General features: G+C 39.1%; 1 protein-coding gene across 2 annotated transcripts in view; it reads right to left on the bottom strand.

The window, feature by feature from the left end:
• adcy2a (adenylate cyclase 2a) overlaps window positions 1-12,660 on the bottom strand; it is a 107,190-nt gene extending 94,530 nt beyond the window's left edge. For both annotated transcript variants that reach the window (XM_031298638.2, XM_031298640.2), the window contains exon 1: window positions 12,234-12,660. The gene's annotated coding sequence lies outside the window, so the exon portion shown is untranslated. The remainder of the gene's footprint in view (window positions 1-12,233) is intronic.
• Window positions 12,661-17,157: the final 4,497 nt, after the last annotated feature.

Here is a 17,157-nt window from a genome sequence, read left to right as displayed (position 1 = left end):
AAAAGCATCACTTTCATCAAATTTTATGTGACATATTTCCAGTAGGCAACTGACTGCAAGCAGGCACATCCGGCTAGGGCTGGGCGATATGGAGAAAATCAAATATCACGATATTTTTGACCAAATACCTCGATATCGATACCGCAACGATATTGTAGCGTTGACTATTGGTGCTTTCACTAAATATTTACACAATGAGATTTTTGATAAATAATCATCAGTAATGTGGATATAATGGCTAAGTGGGAAAAGGCAAATAAAGAACAGTTACAACAGTCTGGTAAGTTCAGAAAATGACATTTTACTGTAATGCAGCCTTTAAAAGCAGGAAAAGACAACACTTATGCCATATTACGATATCCAAAATCTAAGACGATATCTAGTCTCATATCACGATATCGATATAATATCGATATATTGCCCAGCTCTACATCCGGCTATGATCCGGACACAAACGAGCAGGCTTATGTGCTGGGGCTAAGTCCCAACGAGCCCCGGCCCAATTTAACCACTGGTTACGTCTTCGATGGCATTTCCTCTACCTCCAGTCTGCTTCTTTTTTTTTTTAGCTCCTCTCTGCTTCGCGCTCAACTCAATTTTTTTATACACAAACATCTCCGCGACTTATTGACTGGCGTAATAGTTGCGCGACACAACAAATCGATAACTAAATTCGTTTGCAACTTTTTTAATAATCAAATTTTATTGATTTTATCGATTTGTTGTTGCAGCCCTAATTAACACACTGACAACATTGTATTCAAATTATAAAATATTTTTATAGGACTTTTTAATGTGTGATTGTGTAAAGGTGTTCACGAGATACCAACCTTTCGTGAACTTAAGAATTTCGCCAGCCGTCTTCTCTCGTTTTGATGGTGACAGAAGCTGTGTGCACGGAGGGGAGGGGCTGTGTGTGTATCTGTGTGTGAGAGACGCGTGAGCGACAGAGAGACGGAGGAGAGCAGGGAAAGGAAATGCAGCTGAACAAATACGCTGCGTGTTTTAAGGAGCGTGTGAAAACAAAAAAATGAATAACGAAACGCAATATGCGCCCGGTGTTGATTGTATGGCGCACCGCCACAAATTAGTCTATGTGTGGGAAACACTGGGTTAGTTATACAGGAGAAAAGCCATCTGAGTTTATGGCAAAACCTTTCACAGTAATCATTTTTCATTTTGTGACTTTTATTTTTATTTATTTTTTTTAAATAATTTATCCAATCATATTTCATCATTTAAGTTTTCTTTAAAATAGTGTTAAAATCTTGTCTCGTCACACCCCTAATCAAAACACATACATACTTGTTAAGCGAACCGCTAACGATGCCATTCTGCACACATTGCATAAGGACTTTTCATGTTCAAGAGAATTTATCAGTTGTACCAACAGACAGGAGATTCAAAGCAGTTCACCCATTGGAAAAATATTGTCCCACTTACCCCTACTGGTATCTAAATTATTTCCCAATGTGTGAAGTTATTAGAATATCAAAATTTCCTGGTTAATTAGGGTGGTAGCCAAAGTCCACAAGAGACCAGAGACCTGAAAACCTGCAAATAAAAACAAGTGTCCAGCAACACACAAAGAGAGAAACTCCAGAGAAAACTGGGACAATCCCACCAGTTAATACGACTAATAAAGCCTTTTTTTATATGAAAGGGTTAAACATATTCTCTTGATTGCAGATCTGTAAAAACTAGGGATGGAACAATGTATGGTGGTACAAGTAAAAAAAACTGAACCGTTCGGTCCGCTAGTCACGGTTCGGAGCATGTATGTATTGTTGAGCCTTGTCTTGAGCCGCGCTGTAATATCCACCAACATTTCAGCAACACAGTTCATCCCAAACTGTAATTTTCTTGCAGAGGAACAGAACAATGCTGTTTTGAAAACAGTGTACAGTGTGTTTGCGTTATGTTGCACTTAAGGTGTTTTATTTTTATTAATAACACAATGTCACTTTTTCTTTTGATAAAAAAATCCAGCCATATTCCTTTCATTGTATTTAAAATACTACACTTAAACGTATATTTCCATTAGGAACTGACATGTTATAGGCTACTGTTTAGTTATTTATTTATATAAAAATAAAGCTGAATTTTGTTTGCACTAGTTAGATAACCGTTATTTTAATAAAGATTTGACAATGAAGAAGTGTTTATGTTCCTTTAGTTCTTAACCAGAATTTTACCAAATAAATAAATAAATAGCATTTTGAAATTGGCAAAACGTACCGAACTGAACCAAAAACCGTGACCCCAAAGCTGTGATATAAACCAAACTGTGAATTTTGTGAACGTTCCACCCCTAGTAAAAACCTACTAGCCTGCAACAAACACACATTGAATCAATCAATCAATCAATCAATTAATTGTTATCTGCATTATTCTGCATAGAGATAGAGATATATCTTTCATACTCTGCATTGCTCTGGTCTTATCTGTAACCTATTCTCTGCTCTTACAAAGACCCAATTTCCCCACGGCGATCATTACAGCTTCATCTGATTTAACTAGAATGGGCATCTAATTTGTAGATTTTATTACCAATTACCAAGAACTGAGGCAAATGTTATAGCATGACACAGCCAATATCTTTGAAAACATTAGATTGATTCCTTTCAAGTGCAGTTGATGTTGGAGATAATGGGAGTGGTGGTGATGGTTTTATTACAAGCACTGGTGGGCAGCTGTTAAAAAAAGAAAATGTACCTACTAGGGCTGCATGATATTGTTTCGTCTACATCGCGATGTGCGATAGTCACATCGCAGGACGTGCGATGTTAACGCACAATTTTTTTGTTGCTTGACAGAAAAGTAAACTTTCACCGTTCTCCTTTTACATGATTGTTACCAGCCGACCCTTCCCATTTAAGACAGGTGGCCATGTGGGCAACGTATGTGACATAACGTTAGTCAGACTGGGTTTGTTATGGGAAGTGAGGCTCTCCCGTGTGTAGAAAAGTACCGTAAGCAAGTAAGTGATGCACGTGCTTCTCCGTGGGTAGTGAATAGGGCTGCAGCTATCGATTATTTAAGCAATCGAGTATTCTACCGATTATTCCATCGATTAATCGAGTAATCGGATAAGAAATACTTAGTAAGAAATACTTAGTAAACAGCAATAGTAAATATGTATTATTGCTGTGTACTAAAAAAAAGTACAAGTAGTTTGTATATATACAAAAGACAGGTTTTTTTTGAAAAAGCAACATTTTTTATTGCCAAATTCCAAGTACATTTTTGGTGGCCCAAATGTTAATATTTTTCACCCCCTTCCCCTTCTTGCCTCTGGCTCTTTGCACTGGATATGCAAAAGAGCTGTTCACTAACCAGAAGGTAAATGTGACTGTACAAAGCTTACAGCAGGGCTATTCAACTACACTGTTCTGGGGGACACATTTTAAGAAGGCTAATACTGAGTGAGGAGAAAGAATAAAGAATGCAGACATCACCGGCATGATGACGTCATTCACGTGCATATTAAGTGGCCATGCTGGGGGGAGGAGCCGGTTTGTCTCCGGCAGCAGCTAAGTTTCCAAAGATTAGTAGCAAACTAATAAACAGTCAGACTACAAACCGACAGCTTTCGTTTTAGCTTGTTGGTAAAACATCGCTATTTGCAAAGTAGCATGCTGTAGGCTAGTTGTGTAAAACAGCGCGGTGGACGAGAGCAGCAGACGTTAGTTAGCTACCTTGTGTCAGGTTCGCTCCGTGGAATGGATGAGTAGACTGGATGTTTTCTACAGAGATGATGTAGCAGCATGTTTGCAGCTTAAAATGATCCCAAACTTTCTGTCATTTTCTCTCGCCTGTCTCTTCTCTTAGATCCTCGCTATTTTCGTCTTCGTTCATTTGTAATCTGGGCCGTCACTCTCGTGTGTAGACAGTATATAAACGTCTTGTGTCCACAGAAGCGTCAACCTGTTGTGTGAGCTAGTAATTATCCTCCGTGCGGAAACACAGTGAGCCGTACAACCTTAATTACATTGATTTAACGAAGCTTCGAGGCGAAGAATTTTGCTTCGAGGATTTTTTGTAATCGAATTATTCGAGGAATCGTTTCAGCCCTAGTAGTGAACCTACAGTAGGGTGACCAGACGTCCCCGGTTTCCGGGGAGAGTCCCCGGTTTTCACTGTGACTGACAGACCCGAAATTGGAATGAAAGAAAGAAAACATTGACCAAACGTATAGTCGTGCACCCTACACACGCAGGCTCAAGACAGCCAGAGCGAGCACTGCTCAGAGCTCAGAGATGTTTTAGAATGCCTATATTTTACGATGCTAAAATTGCTGTTTATTTACATGGAGTCTGGTGGGTTTAGCGAATGCAATTTTGCAGACTTTTTATGTTTAAAAAAAGGATCTTATCTTTAACAGAAAGGTCGACCTCCTTAGAAATCCTTTCCATAATGTTGTCTGACACTTATAATATTAATCTGAGGCTCTCAGCGGCAAAACAAGCACTTTTATGAACGTAAATACAAGCTGGACAATTGTCTTGTTTCGCCGTTGCCTACTGCAGCGATGTCGTAATACCGGACCAATATCAAAGGAAAATATTTTCTCAATAGTTTTAATTGTATCGGATACTCAATGAGCTGTTGCAGAAACAAGCCCAGGTGTGAAGCAATAAAGCAAAAGCTGTCAGATAAATGTAGTGCAGTAAACATTACAACATTTCCCTCTGAGGTGTAGTGGAGTACAAGTATGAAGTAACAGCAGGGACGATTCTAGGATCAGACCTTTAGGGGGGCTCAGCCCCTATGAGAATGTGACACGGATATAGCGCATGCAAAAGTGTTAACCCCCTTGCTGTGACAAATGGTTTGCAAGAAAATTACCATTGAACTAACATGAAATGTTATCATATTTGCATTCTGCACAAATCTCTGCACACCCATTACTCTCTGTGAAATATCTCACAAACTCTTCACTCAACACATGCATCAGTACAACAAGCAGTTCCTGAGTAATCCGGTTTTTAAATTGCAACAAAATTTCTACATGGTCTCCAACTTTATAATTTAATCTCATGTAAACTATTTATGTCAGCACAGATATTTTTTGTAAATTGCTTAGCCAGTGTATCCCACCATAATGGTTATTATATTGCCAGATTCCAGACAATCCCACTTACTTATATATATATATCCCACTTACAAATATGAATATATATTTCTACTGGTATGCTTCCTAGTGACATTAATGCAAAAATATGAAGAAAAAACTATTCCACCTGTGTGTGCATGGTTAAAATTCTGAAGTGCAAAATAGTTCAGGCTACAGCACAAATATTTCCATCCATAGATAAGAATAATCAAGTCTAACCTCTGAATTTCTTTTCAAAGTGCACCAGATTGATGCATTTAAACGTTAAAATAGACACAATTTTCTTACAGGGGAGCATGCCCATGGACCCCCCTAGGGGGGCTTGTTGGGGCACAAGCAGCTCTAGGTCTAGTGACGTCCCTGGGGCAATGTCCCCGTTTTAAGTTTACAAAGATAAAAAACATTACCTGTTTTTGAGGTATTCACGCTTCTGAGCTGAAAAAGTCCCCGGATTTTGTCTCAGAAATCTGGTCACCTTAACCTACAGTAGTCAGTGTTTTGTGTTCGCTGCAAAGACAAAATAAATCACCTGATTAATGTAACGTTATCACAACGTCTCCCGTCCATTTTTTACCGCAGAGTTGCCAGAAAGCTGCTATCAGCCAGGCTAAAGCTAATACAGTTAGCCGAAAGAAACAAGGTGTCTGTCCCAACTAACGTTATGGTTCGGAGCCGCAACGCTGGAAATGTAACACTAATCTACAACAGAATTCTGTGTCTGATATAACGTAATTTACACTGATTTAAGTGTTCTTGGATACACAGAGTTTGTTGCTAGCGCGTGACATGCAGGCTCTGCATGCACAGCAAACCACCAATCACAATTAATGTTGATCAATTTATCAAACCACCAAAGCAGGCCCCGCTAGTCGATCACAACCTGAAATTTAGAGGCAAGCAACATGCATGCATTATTAATATGATTGACTTTAGCCTGGATTTATAGTATTATGTGAATGCAATGGTGTCATGTGAGTCAACCAGTTTATTTAACTACCTAATGCCCCTCTCCAAAATCACTTCAGATAAGTAGTCACAGCGCTTACTTGCTTTTGTGTTTGTAAAGCATTAAAGTTCAACAAAGAATGGTTCACATAAGAAAAGTTCCTTTTTTATGTTCTATGTGGATGCACTCCCCTACGAAATCACCCCAGTAGTTGAGAATTTATTATTTCCAAATCTATTTCTAATCTATTTATATCACCTCGTTGAAATTACAGTCTTTTTTCATATCGCAATTTCAGTTTTTTCCAATATTGTGCAGCCTTAGTACCTACCCCTTCCTGCACCACATTCTTTTCACTCTTTCCTCATCTTCATCACTCCCTTGTATTGTACAATTTCTTTCACCTCCTTTCTTCTTCGCCTTAACCTCTTATTTTATTGTCACACGTTTCCCTTGCCTATTTTCCACCAGTATCCTTCCTCTGGTATTGCATTACAATCTTCATCTTCCCTTCCTCCCCCTCCTCTCTTCCTTTAGCCTTGTCTCATTCTCCTCCTCCGTGAATGCCGTCTCAACGCTCTTATTCATGCCCCGAGGAGCTAGGATGAAATATCGAGCATCGAGGAGGGATCTCCGAGGAGCTATGACCGAGGATCAGGGTTTTTCCTGGCTCAGAATGGGCCTTTGGGGAACACATATTAGGTGGGGGGTAAAAATTCAAAATGTAAAATATAGTGGAATATAATGCAGTAAGGAGGCTTTCCCATCCAGGACCTGGGGCTACTACACTTAACCCCACAGTTACAGAACATAGGCCTACAGTAGTGTAGGACCATCACGGTTTTATTAAATTAAATGTAGTTTAACCGGCGCTGTTACATGAACGAGGCGCAGCAGAGTCTCTCTGCAGCTGGACGAAACTGCCTCTGCAGCTTGTTCAGGGAGTCAGGTCAATGGCAATGAGCAGTCGCAACTGGTTTTCATGCGTACTCCCGTATGGCTCGCATCAGGTGTTAAAACTAACTGTACCAAAACACAGTGCTGGAATACTATTTAATGCAACTACGAGACGTTTTTGGCAGCAGGGTCACCGGGAGAGTCCGGTACAGCCTCACTCTGCATATGGAGATCCAATTAGCGCTAGCTTGACAGCGGACCGTTCAGGTCCAGTCAAAACAATGCAGCACCAGTCACGTGTTAAATATAGCAGCTGTGGATGAGAGGGAGACTGGCTGCTGAAAATCTGACGTTTTGGCGCCCGTGATTTTCCTTTGGTGCTGGCTATAAACCTCTTTGCAGGAAAACTTTCTCCATGCAGAAAAAACCCTGAGGATACACGAGAGCAGCCTTCCTGGAAGTGGTGCAGCTGAAAGCCGTTGCTAACTCCGCCCATACAGCTCACAAAGTCATGTGATGCTTCAGAGGAAAGGACGTCTCATCCCTCTAAAAACACATTTCCTCATTTCCCTCTGCTCACATAATTTCCTTGCGTCTCCAAGGGGTTAAGCGTCTGTCAACAACCCGTAGATCCTATGGCGCCATTTTGATGCTAACAAGCACTCACCTCCCGTTAGCATTCCATTGACTGCCATTCATTTTGACGTCACTTTGACAGCGAATAACTTTACGTCTGAAGCGTTTAAAGACATTATTTGTCCATTGTTTATTTCTAAAGAAACACGACAATGTATAAAAGGCTCCATTACCTTGTATCTCACGTTATGGCTCCGTAGCAGACGTTTTTGTAAAAATAGGATAACAATTGTGTCATAACCACTCGACTTAGTACTGTCTCCTGACTATAGTACAGGAGAAGCTTGCAGGCAGTTTCGACTTACATTAGCTGTTTAAGTGTAATTACTAATGTTAACTAGCATTTTAGTTAGCAATAATTAGCCTGTGCCTATGTTATCTCCTTACATATACCTACGCTCTCCGTCTCTGCAAGATTGGGAATGATTGAGATTTCTCTTGGCCCAGCTACCAGAAGACTTACAACTTTCAGACACGTTGCTCACGTCACATTTTCGTCGTCTCTCTCAGTTGGAGGCTGCTCAGTAACGCTCAGCGCTCACCGGAAAGTGCTTCTAATATCCTTCACTGGTCTCCGTCCAGAGCAACGGGATCTGTTGGTCCAGTTTATATAATGTCTATGTGCGTCTCTCCCATGCTTCCTTGGTGGGACGGACTAAATTTACGTTACTGTAAATGAGGGCAATTCATTTAAAAATTAAAATCACTATATTGGTATGAAAACTCAGAAGTAGATGCTTTTCTCAAAAAGGTAAGCCAATGTCGATTAGAATGTCTAGACTGGAGGGGCGGGGAGATTTGAGAGATTTATAACGTTGGATAGACAGATTCCACTCAACACACAGTGTGACATAATTTACATATGTGGTTTTGACAATAATGACAATCACATTTGTCTCTCATGATCGCTAAATACTTATTACTTTGTGGAGTGTGATATTAAAATAAATATGTGGTGCTGTTATTCACTTCTGTGCTGAGGTGATAAGAGCAGGGTCCAAAATAGACTGCGAGGGAGGAAGAAAGCAGTGAGATGAATGCAAACACATTCTCACAATAGGTAGTGAAGCAGCTGGCAGATATTGACCTATTCTGGGTTAAGTGGAGGTCAAGGAAAAATGCACACTCTGTCTTCCCATAGAGAGTGTTTGTTTTATGTACTGTACGCCAGACACATATACAAACCCCAATTCCAATGAAGTTGGGACATTGTGTAAAACGTAAATAAAAACAGAATACAATGATTTGCAAATCCTTTTCAATCTATATTCAATTGAATACACTACAAAGACAAGATATTTAATGTTCAAACTGATAAACTTTGTTTTTTTTTGTTGCAAATATTCACTCATTTTGAATTTGATGCCTGCAACACATTCCAAAAAAGCTGGGACAGGGGCAACAAAAGACTGGGAAAGTTGAGGAATGCGCAAAAAACACCTGTTTGGAACATTCCACAGGTCAACAGGTTAATTGGAAACAGGTGAGTGTCATGATTGGGCAACATAGCATCATGACTTTGCGTAAACATTCACGCCACTTTCCTAAAGCCAAATGGCGTGTTATCTGTATGCATTTTGAGCTATCCACGTGTATGTCTACGCTGTATACAGCAGATGTAAACATACACACGGCACGTGGCATCGCCGTGTTACTGCGAGAACGTGCCGTGCTATCGCGAGAACGTCACACGTGTGTAAAAAAATAAATAAAAATAAGGTTGGGTTTAGGGAAAGAACATTGGGAAAGGCTTTAGTAACATTAAAAAATGACAAACACGACGGTGACCAACGTCACACACTTAGGGAAACAATAAATGGTTGGGTTTAGGAAAATAACACTGGGGAAGGCATTATTAAAAAAAAAACAAAAAAAAAAACAGTTGACAAACGCTACACGCGGGACGCGAACCCGGCCCTCCTGGGTGAAAGTCCTGTGTTTTACCCATCCCCACCAACCTCCATCCTTTCATACTACTCGCTACAGCAATAATTCATATGTAATGTAGGTCAATGGAGGCCAAACAGCATTGATAAACACGCTAAAAAACGATTATGCATCTTTATAACACGCAAAAACGGCATACGAATTGGCGTGTCATACATACGCCACTTTGTGAGATCAGTCTGGATTGGGTATAAAAGGAGCATCCCCAAAAGGTCGTTCGCAAGCAAGGATGGGGCGAGGTTCACCACTATGAACAACTGTGTGAGCAAATATTCCAACAGTTGAAGAAAAACGTTTCTCAATGTACAACTGCAAGGAATTTAGGAAATTTTATCTACAGTCCATAGTATCATCAAAAGATTCAGAGAATCTGGAGAAATCTCTGCACGTAAGCGGCAAGGCCAAAAACCAACATTCAATGCCTGTGACCTTCCATCCCTCAGGTGTCACTGCATCAAAAAACGTTGTAAAGCAGGGCTCAATGCTAACTTTTCAAAGTGGTTGCCGGCTTGTCAACCAGGAATCAGCTTTTGGTTGCCGAAATTGACAATACGGTTGCCATGTTTTAAACTGCCTATATTTGGAGCAATTAATTTCTTATGTAACTATACCACACATTTTAATAATTAAACAATGAGATAATGGCTTGCAATACAATTTCCCATCCCTCTCAAATAGGGGTGAAACAGATCACAAAACTCATGGTTCGGATCACGGTTTTGAGTCACGGATCAGATACATTTTTGGATCAGAACAAAAAAGGGGGGGATTTAAATGATTATTAAAAATGTAATAATAATAACCTTTAACAATAATTATTTCTTTCACCAGTAAATTGCTGTTAAAAGACAAAAACAGATGAGAAAAGGGTATTTTACAATAAATTTGAATGCACCACAAGGTTTACCAGTTTTAAGTAAATGCAACATTTAGTCCCGCCTGTGTTGTTTTTCCGACAACAGCAGTGACCAGTGCTAGTTTGTGTCTTTTAGCTCATAGCTTTAGCGGCAGACTGTTGTACGTCCCGCTGTTGGAATCCTCTACAATGAACAGTCACACTTTTACACCGTTTAACTATCAGCATTTTAACCGTGTTGAATCCAGTTACTACTGTAGCTAACGGTAGGCTAATGTTACCTGCTCCCAAGTGTAACGTGTTATTAGTGTTTACTAGCATGACATGCAGCAATGTTTTTGTTGCCTCTAACATCTGTTTCGGAGCATCAGAGAGCAGCGCAGACATTTAAGTGGCACCGAAATCTGCGTTGCTATTTCATCCGGTAGATACCGAGCGCCGGTGCCATATTAGCACCGGATTTTAACATGCGCCGTTAAACGTGAACAGATAATTGCGTTGCCTGTATCTTTTCACGGTACACACGCGTGTGTGGAAAGCGGTCGCACAACAGCTGAAATGTTGTGTTGCGCACAGACGTAGTGTTTAAACTTTACGGAGACAACCAAATAAAATATTGACTTCTTTTGAAATAACATTTTCCAGTTTTCCTAAGTTTTGATTTGTTTTTATATCAAAAAACAAAAACAAATATTGAACAGGTGATTACCAAAGGGGTAAACACCATGCCTTCATAGTAAAAATTTGACAACGGAGACCCCAGACTGTTGAGCAACTGAAGTCGTCCATCAAGCAAGAATGGGAAAGAATTCCACCTACAAAGCTTCAACACTTAGTGTCCTCAGTTCCCAAACGCTTATTGAGTGTTGTTAAAAGGAAAGGTGATGTAACACAGTGGTAAACATGCCCCTGTCCCAGCTTTTTTGGAACATGTTGCAGGATTCAAATTCAAAATGAGTGAATATTTGCAAAAAAAACATTAAATATCTTGTCTTCGTAATGTATTCAACTGAATATAGGTTAAAAAGGATTTGCAAATTATTGTATTCTGTTTTTATTTATATTTTACACAACGTCCCAACTTCATTGGAACTGAACACACATACAGTATATTCCAGTAGCACTGGCAATGCTTGCTCCTGATGTAATGCCAAACAGCTTCCAGTTGTCACATCACCCAAAGCTGATCACTATGCCTCTGCTGTTTTCTAAGTTATCAGCAGGTAAGGTAAACTAATGACAGAAGATGCAGAAAAGTCTGTTGCTAAAGTCCCACTTGGTCCTGTGTGCAGTGCTTGTTCACCTCACTTCATCCTACATAGATGCTAAGGTGATCTTTGCATTGCAGACAAAGGCAAGGCAACTTCATTTATATAGCACATTGCATCAACAAGGCAATGCAAAGTGCTTTAAAAAAACATTAAAGAGCAAATAAAAACATTAATTTTAGTTCAGGAACATAGGCAAGATAGTGAGCATGGTCACTGTATTTCTTTCTTTAGCAGTTGTATTTTTTCCACTGTCAGAACAATTTGTCTGACATGCTCTGCAGGGGACTCTCCACTTTAAGGAACCCCATCTTCATCAACCTGTGATTAGAGATGTTCCGATACCGATATCGGCTAACTAATCAAGTACACCTGGCAAAAAAAAACAACCCAATTCAGTTAACTTACTCAGAGTACCTGTTGGTTTGACGTTAGACTCTTCTAAACAGCGTTGACCACAAAATATTTCCTTCTCGTCAAAACAAAACCCTACACATTGTGCTGTTCATTGAAGAAAGTTCTTAACGTTACAGTCAAAAAGTTAATTCAAATTGTAAACCGTATTACCTCGACGAAGGGAAATACCAAAGTCGACCCCGTGTGGCTTTCTCCAGTCATCATCCGTACAATCCGTACTGCGCTCCCTCTCCAAGCTCTCATTGCAACACACGCTAAAACTTGCGCAGGTATCTTAGTAACGTTAGCTAGCTAGTTATGATAATTAGCTTTTCATGTGCTTACCTCACGATACAAACTTCGAAAAACAAACAAGAAAAATTCGCGTTTTTTCGGCGAATGCCTTTGGATATGTTACACCGAAACTATGGTCTTCAAAAAAGTGAATGTACATGAGGACGCGTAAGCCGCATTTGACATAGAATTTCTTCTGGTCGGCACATGTTTTTCCAGAACTGTCCGACCGAGAGCGTGTATGCCCCAAACAAAAGGCAGTGATTGGCTGGCCTAGGCATGTGCGAGGGCTACGTGCACACCTATTGTAAAACCAGAGGGTTCCGGGTAAAACCTTAGTCACTGGGTAAAACCCTAGTATTATTTTTACAGTCTATGTACAAACCCTAAAAACCAATAGAACTGGAGTTACTACATGTAGTTTTTATTAAAAGGGGAATTTACCAACGTTTGTGCATTGTTCTCAGCAAGCACATGTGATACTGTAATATTAAATAAAGCAGCGTTTGCTATCCTCTGCATCCTGCACAAGTGTCCGCAACTTATACAAGCAGGCATTCCGTAAAATTGTATTTTGAAGAAAAATAAAGATTTTGGATCATTTTCACCTGTTTTCATATTCAATCAATTTCATGTATCTCATTTGTATTCCACAACTTAAAGTCTACAGAGCCTTATCTAATTCTCTTTTTCTGGCTGTCTCCAAATCTCATCTGGTTTAACCTAGATCTTAAAATACACTTGGCTATTTTCAGACACTACAATATATTATTGTAACCCCTCATTATCTGTGCATAGACATGTACCGTTTTAACCTGTCATTTTGTCTAACTGAGAACTATCTGTATTTTTAGTTTAGTTTAGTTTAGTTTTTCATTCTTCATTGTCTCTGGATAGAATTTAAATTGATTACTGTATTTAAACCTATTATTTTGTATGCATGATTTTTAAAAACATCATTATCAGTGGAAAAACTGCAATTATCTGTGAGGATGAAATGAGTGAAAGGTTGTGTTTAATTACTGGTCCTTGGGGTGATTGGGACTCTAAACTAGCCCAAGGTGTATTTAGCCTACAGTGCATTTGCCACTTGCAAGAGCACATGCACAAACACAAACACATACATTTGTGCACACACATGCCCATATAAACAGCAGCCCCTGCACTTTTTAATCCAGCATCCTTCCTTCAAAGACAGGGACAACTCTGTCTATGTTGCTCTGCATGTATATATATATATATACTTGTGAGAATTCTTATATAAATTAATTTATTAAATTTGCTCAAAGCTGAAGAGGAACAGACAAGCAATAAAGTCTTCTGTGTAATGTATTTATCATTCCTGCATCAGGTTTCCTTGATGTGACAGCACAAATTTGTGCAGCAGGAGCCATAACCCTAACAAGGGACTCATTGGCCTTGTTTTACCACAGACAACCAAGCTGGTGGTGGTGGTTTCTTGTCTCTTCTGTGAAAGGTCCCTGAATGAGAAAAGAGAAGAGAAGAGAAGAGAAGAGAAGAGAAGAGAAGAGAAGAGCTCAAATTTACATGTACAAAAACATCTCATTTAAATCGTATTTGCTATGGGAAAGATAGGTGTGAGTATTTAAATTCAGAGTAGGAGGAAGAAAGAATCAAAGAAGCATCGCATTAGGGGTGGACATTTTCTTTTCCTGCTGCCATAATTTTCACACTGCTTCTCTTTGAAAATGACTTAAATTATTCACAGCTTCTCCTGGGTGAGAAGGGGGAAAATGGCCTTGATTCACAGTTCAGAAAGTGTGACACAATCTGCTTTAACCTTGGTCCACTTTTTGATCTCTGATTTACCCTTAACATCTAATTAGGGGCACCATTTTCTTCCAATTCAGTCCCTTGTGAATTTTGATTACACTACCCTGTGGGAAGCTGAACCATTGACATTAATCATAACAAACACAAAATTGAGTATTTAAAAATAAAGAGTAAATGTGTGAAATTTAAAAGAATTAATGGAATGTGTGCACTTCATTGTCTTTGTCATTCTTTGAAATGGGAAGAGGGTAATTTGACAGCCTGAAGTACCTGCTCCACTGTGTGTGTGTGTGTGTGTGTGTGTGTGTGTGTGTGTGTGTGTGTGTGTGTGTGTGTGTGTGTGCGTGTGTCTTGACAGAATGAGAACAGCTGGAGTGTGGTCATGGGACTTATCTTTCTTTTTCAGTCACTCACTCCCTTTTTACTGCATTACATTGCACAAAGGGAGAGGCAATCAGCTGCTGCCCTTTACTATCTCTCTCCTCCACCATTATTAGCTGTTCTTTATCTTCTAGTATCTGACACTCCTCTTCTTGCCTTTCTCTCGCTACCTCTCAATTTCATCACTCTCCCTGTCCTTCTCCTTTTCTAATTTTCACTTATGGTACCCGCTTTGGCCACAGGCTGCAAGAGATGCATGTGGATTCATCTTGTTGACTGAAAATGAGTCCTACAGGGGGAAATTCCAATGACATTGAAAGCTTGATAATTATTGATTACTTAGCAATATTCCTTCGGGCAACCAGGTAAAATGTAGGTGATCAGTGTGCAACAACTCCCAAATGACAAATTATGTGAGTAGATTCCCCATCATTGTGGGAAAAGGATAGCTCATGCTCAGGTTAAGGCAACTATTTTTTATTATTTAAAAAACAAAGCTTAACTAAAAATGGGAACTATATTCAAAGCAGAAGGCTTCTTCATGAGAAAAAAATCAACTGTGCACACACTTCCTTTTCACTGAGTGATTTCAATAACACATCACTACTTGTTTCTACTTTTGGGTGCCAAAGCCAAAGCTCAGGCCAGTGGCTGCAAACAATGTGCTTGTGTGTGGCTTTCAAAATGCTTGCAGCAATGACAAAGCAATGACCCCTACACCAAATGTTGGCTCCAAAAGAATCCCTTGGCTATGATGGTGCTTTCAATTTTTATAAAAGTACACGCATACACATGAACACGTACTCTACATGTCTAAATTTCTATCACCTGTGCATTCAATGAAGAAGTGGCGCTAGGACATTTTCTGGGAATGCCTGCTTTTCTGGTCCGGTTGTAGAGGGTTGGTTCCTTTTTCTAAAGGCATTGTATAGGAGATGCTTATCAGTGCACACATACAATATACCTCTCGCCCCTGATATTCTAGTTGCCTTGGCAATGTGTATTTATAGTATTTGATGTTGCTACATGACCATCTTGGAGGGCAAGAAAAATACGAAACAGTTGTAGAAAATCAAATATCAGGTGTTTGAATCGAAGCAAAATCAAATACAACTAAAGTTCCTACAAGAGGTACACTCGGGGAATGGATAAAACGTCAGGAGAATAAGCATGGAAAACACCTTTTTTTGAAGAAAGGTCAATCAGACTCATTAGGACAAAAATAGCATGTTAAACTATGTTTTTCTTTAAAGGCCCTAAGTATGTGAGGCATGTTACACATACACTCTGTAACTATATCTAATTCACCACCAAAAATGCCAAACTCATGAGCCTTTTTTGGAGTATCAAATAGTATTAACTGGACACAATCAGTGTCTTTGATATATAAGTGTCAATTATTTGTCAATTCAAGTTTCATCCACGTTATCAAAATATCCTGCTTGTGCCCTCCGGCAAGAAAGGTAAAAACTCCTCTCAAGTTGCCATCTTCTCACATAAATGCATCATCTTACATATTTCTACTTGTTACTGCACACATGTGGGATGCTGCACTCAAGAAGGTAGAACTGAGAAGTTGCAAATCGAGATTAAAAAAAAAAGACAGGCACTTACCATTTAGAAAAATGTAAACATATTTTTGTTTGAGCAAGCTAAATGTAAGAATGGATAAAGGATCTTCCTGCACGATATGAACGCTACAGATGAAGGTGCATTTAATTGAGTAGCTAATTCGACAGAACATATCTGCCTTTATAGCTTGCTTGTAAACTGGAGAATACTATTGACAATATAGGCGGTAGACAAATTAGCTGCTCAATTAAATACACTTGTTGAGAAAACCCCACAGTGTTCGCTTTTAAACATTTGCATAGCAGAATTAGCCAGGATAATATAATACTTTTTTAGTTCTTCCACTAGAGTATATTGCTTTCTTTTTTTTCTTTTTTTAGAGCTATTTAAATGAGTACCTGGACTACATGTCCCCTACAGAATACTCTAAAGCCATGCAATGTTCTTTCACTGAGTTACATTATTGCCTTGTTTGAATTGTATATCAGTTTTAAAACCAGAGTGGCTAATAGGGAACTGTAAATCAAAGCAGTCTTCCATTAGCAATGTTTTCCTCATTAAATCTGTTCTGGAGGTCATAGAAAATGTCATGTAATAATGCCCTCAGTGTCATGTAGTAGGCCTAAAACAAATTGTGTTAATACATTCCTCATGTGTCCTTTTATTTATTTATTTATTTTGATCAGTGTTACTATTATTTCTTTTTGTTATATCTAAACTTGCACTGATTGATTTCTCGGCCACTCTGGGGAAGTGCAACAAGCTCTGAATACTACATTGACATTTTATCATCTCATAAAGTTTATATGATGAACTTGTTGCCCCTTAACACCTCCAGCAGGTAGGTGGCAACATTAGCATTCATTTATGGTATCATGTTCACCAGTGTTCAAACTTTTATTAGTAAAGAACATTGGTACAACGCCAGTATGTACATATACAAAAAGTAAATATCAGTGGTGCATATACAGAAAAAATATATGTAGAAAATAAATAAAAAGGTAAAAAGTAAATCAAAAAAGTAGTACATATTAAGTCAAATGTATCATCAGTA

This window comes from Sander lucioperca, chromosome 10, assembly GCF_008315115.2.
Source record: "Sander lucioperca isolate FBNREF2018 chromosome 10, SLUC_FBN_1.2, whole genome shotgun sequence".
Classification (NCBI taxonomy): domain Eukaryota; kingdom Metazoa; phylum Chordata; class Actinopteri; order Perciformes; family Percidae; genus Sander; species Sander lucioperca.
This window is presented reverse-complemented; position numbering and strand designations above follow the sequence as displayed.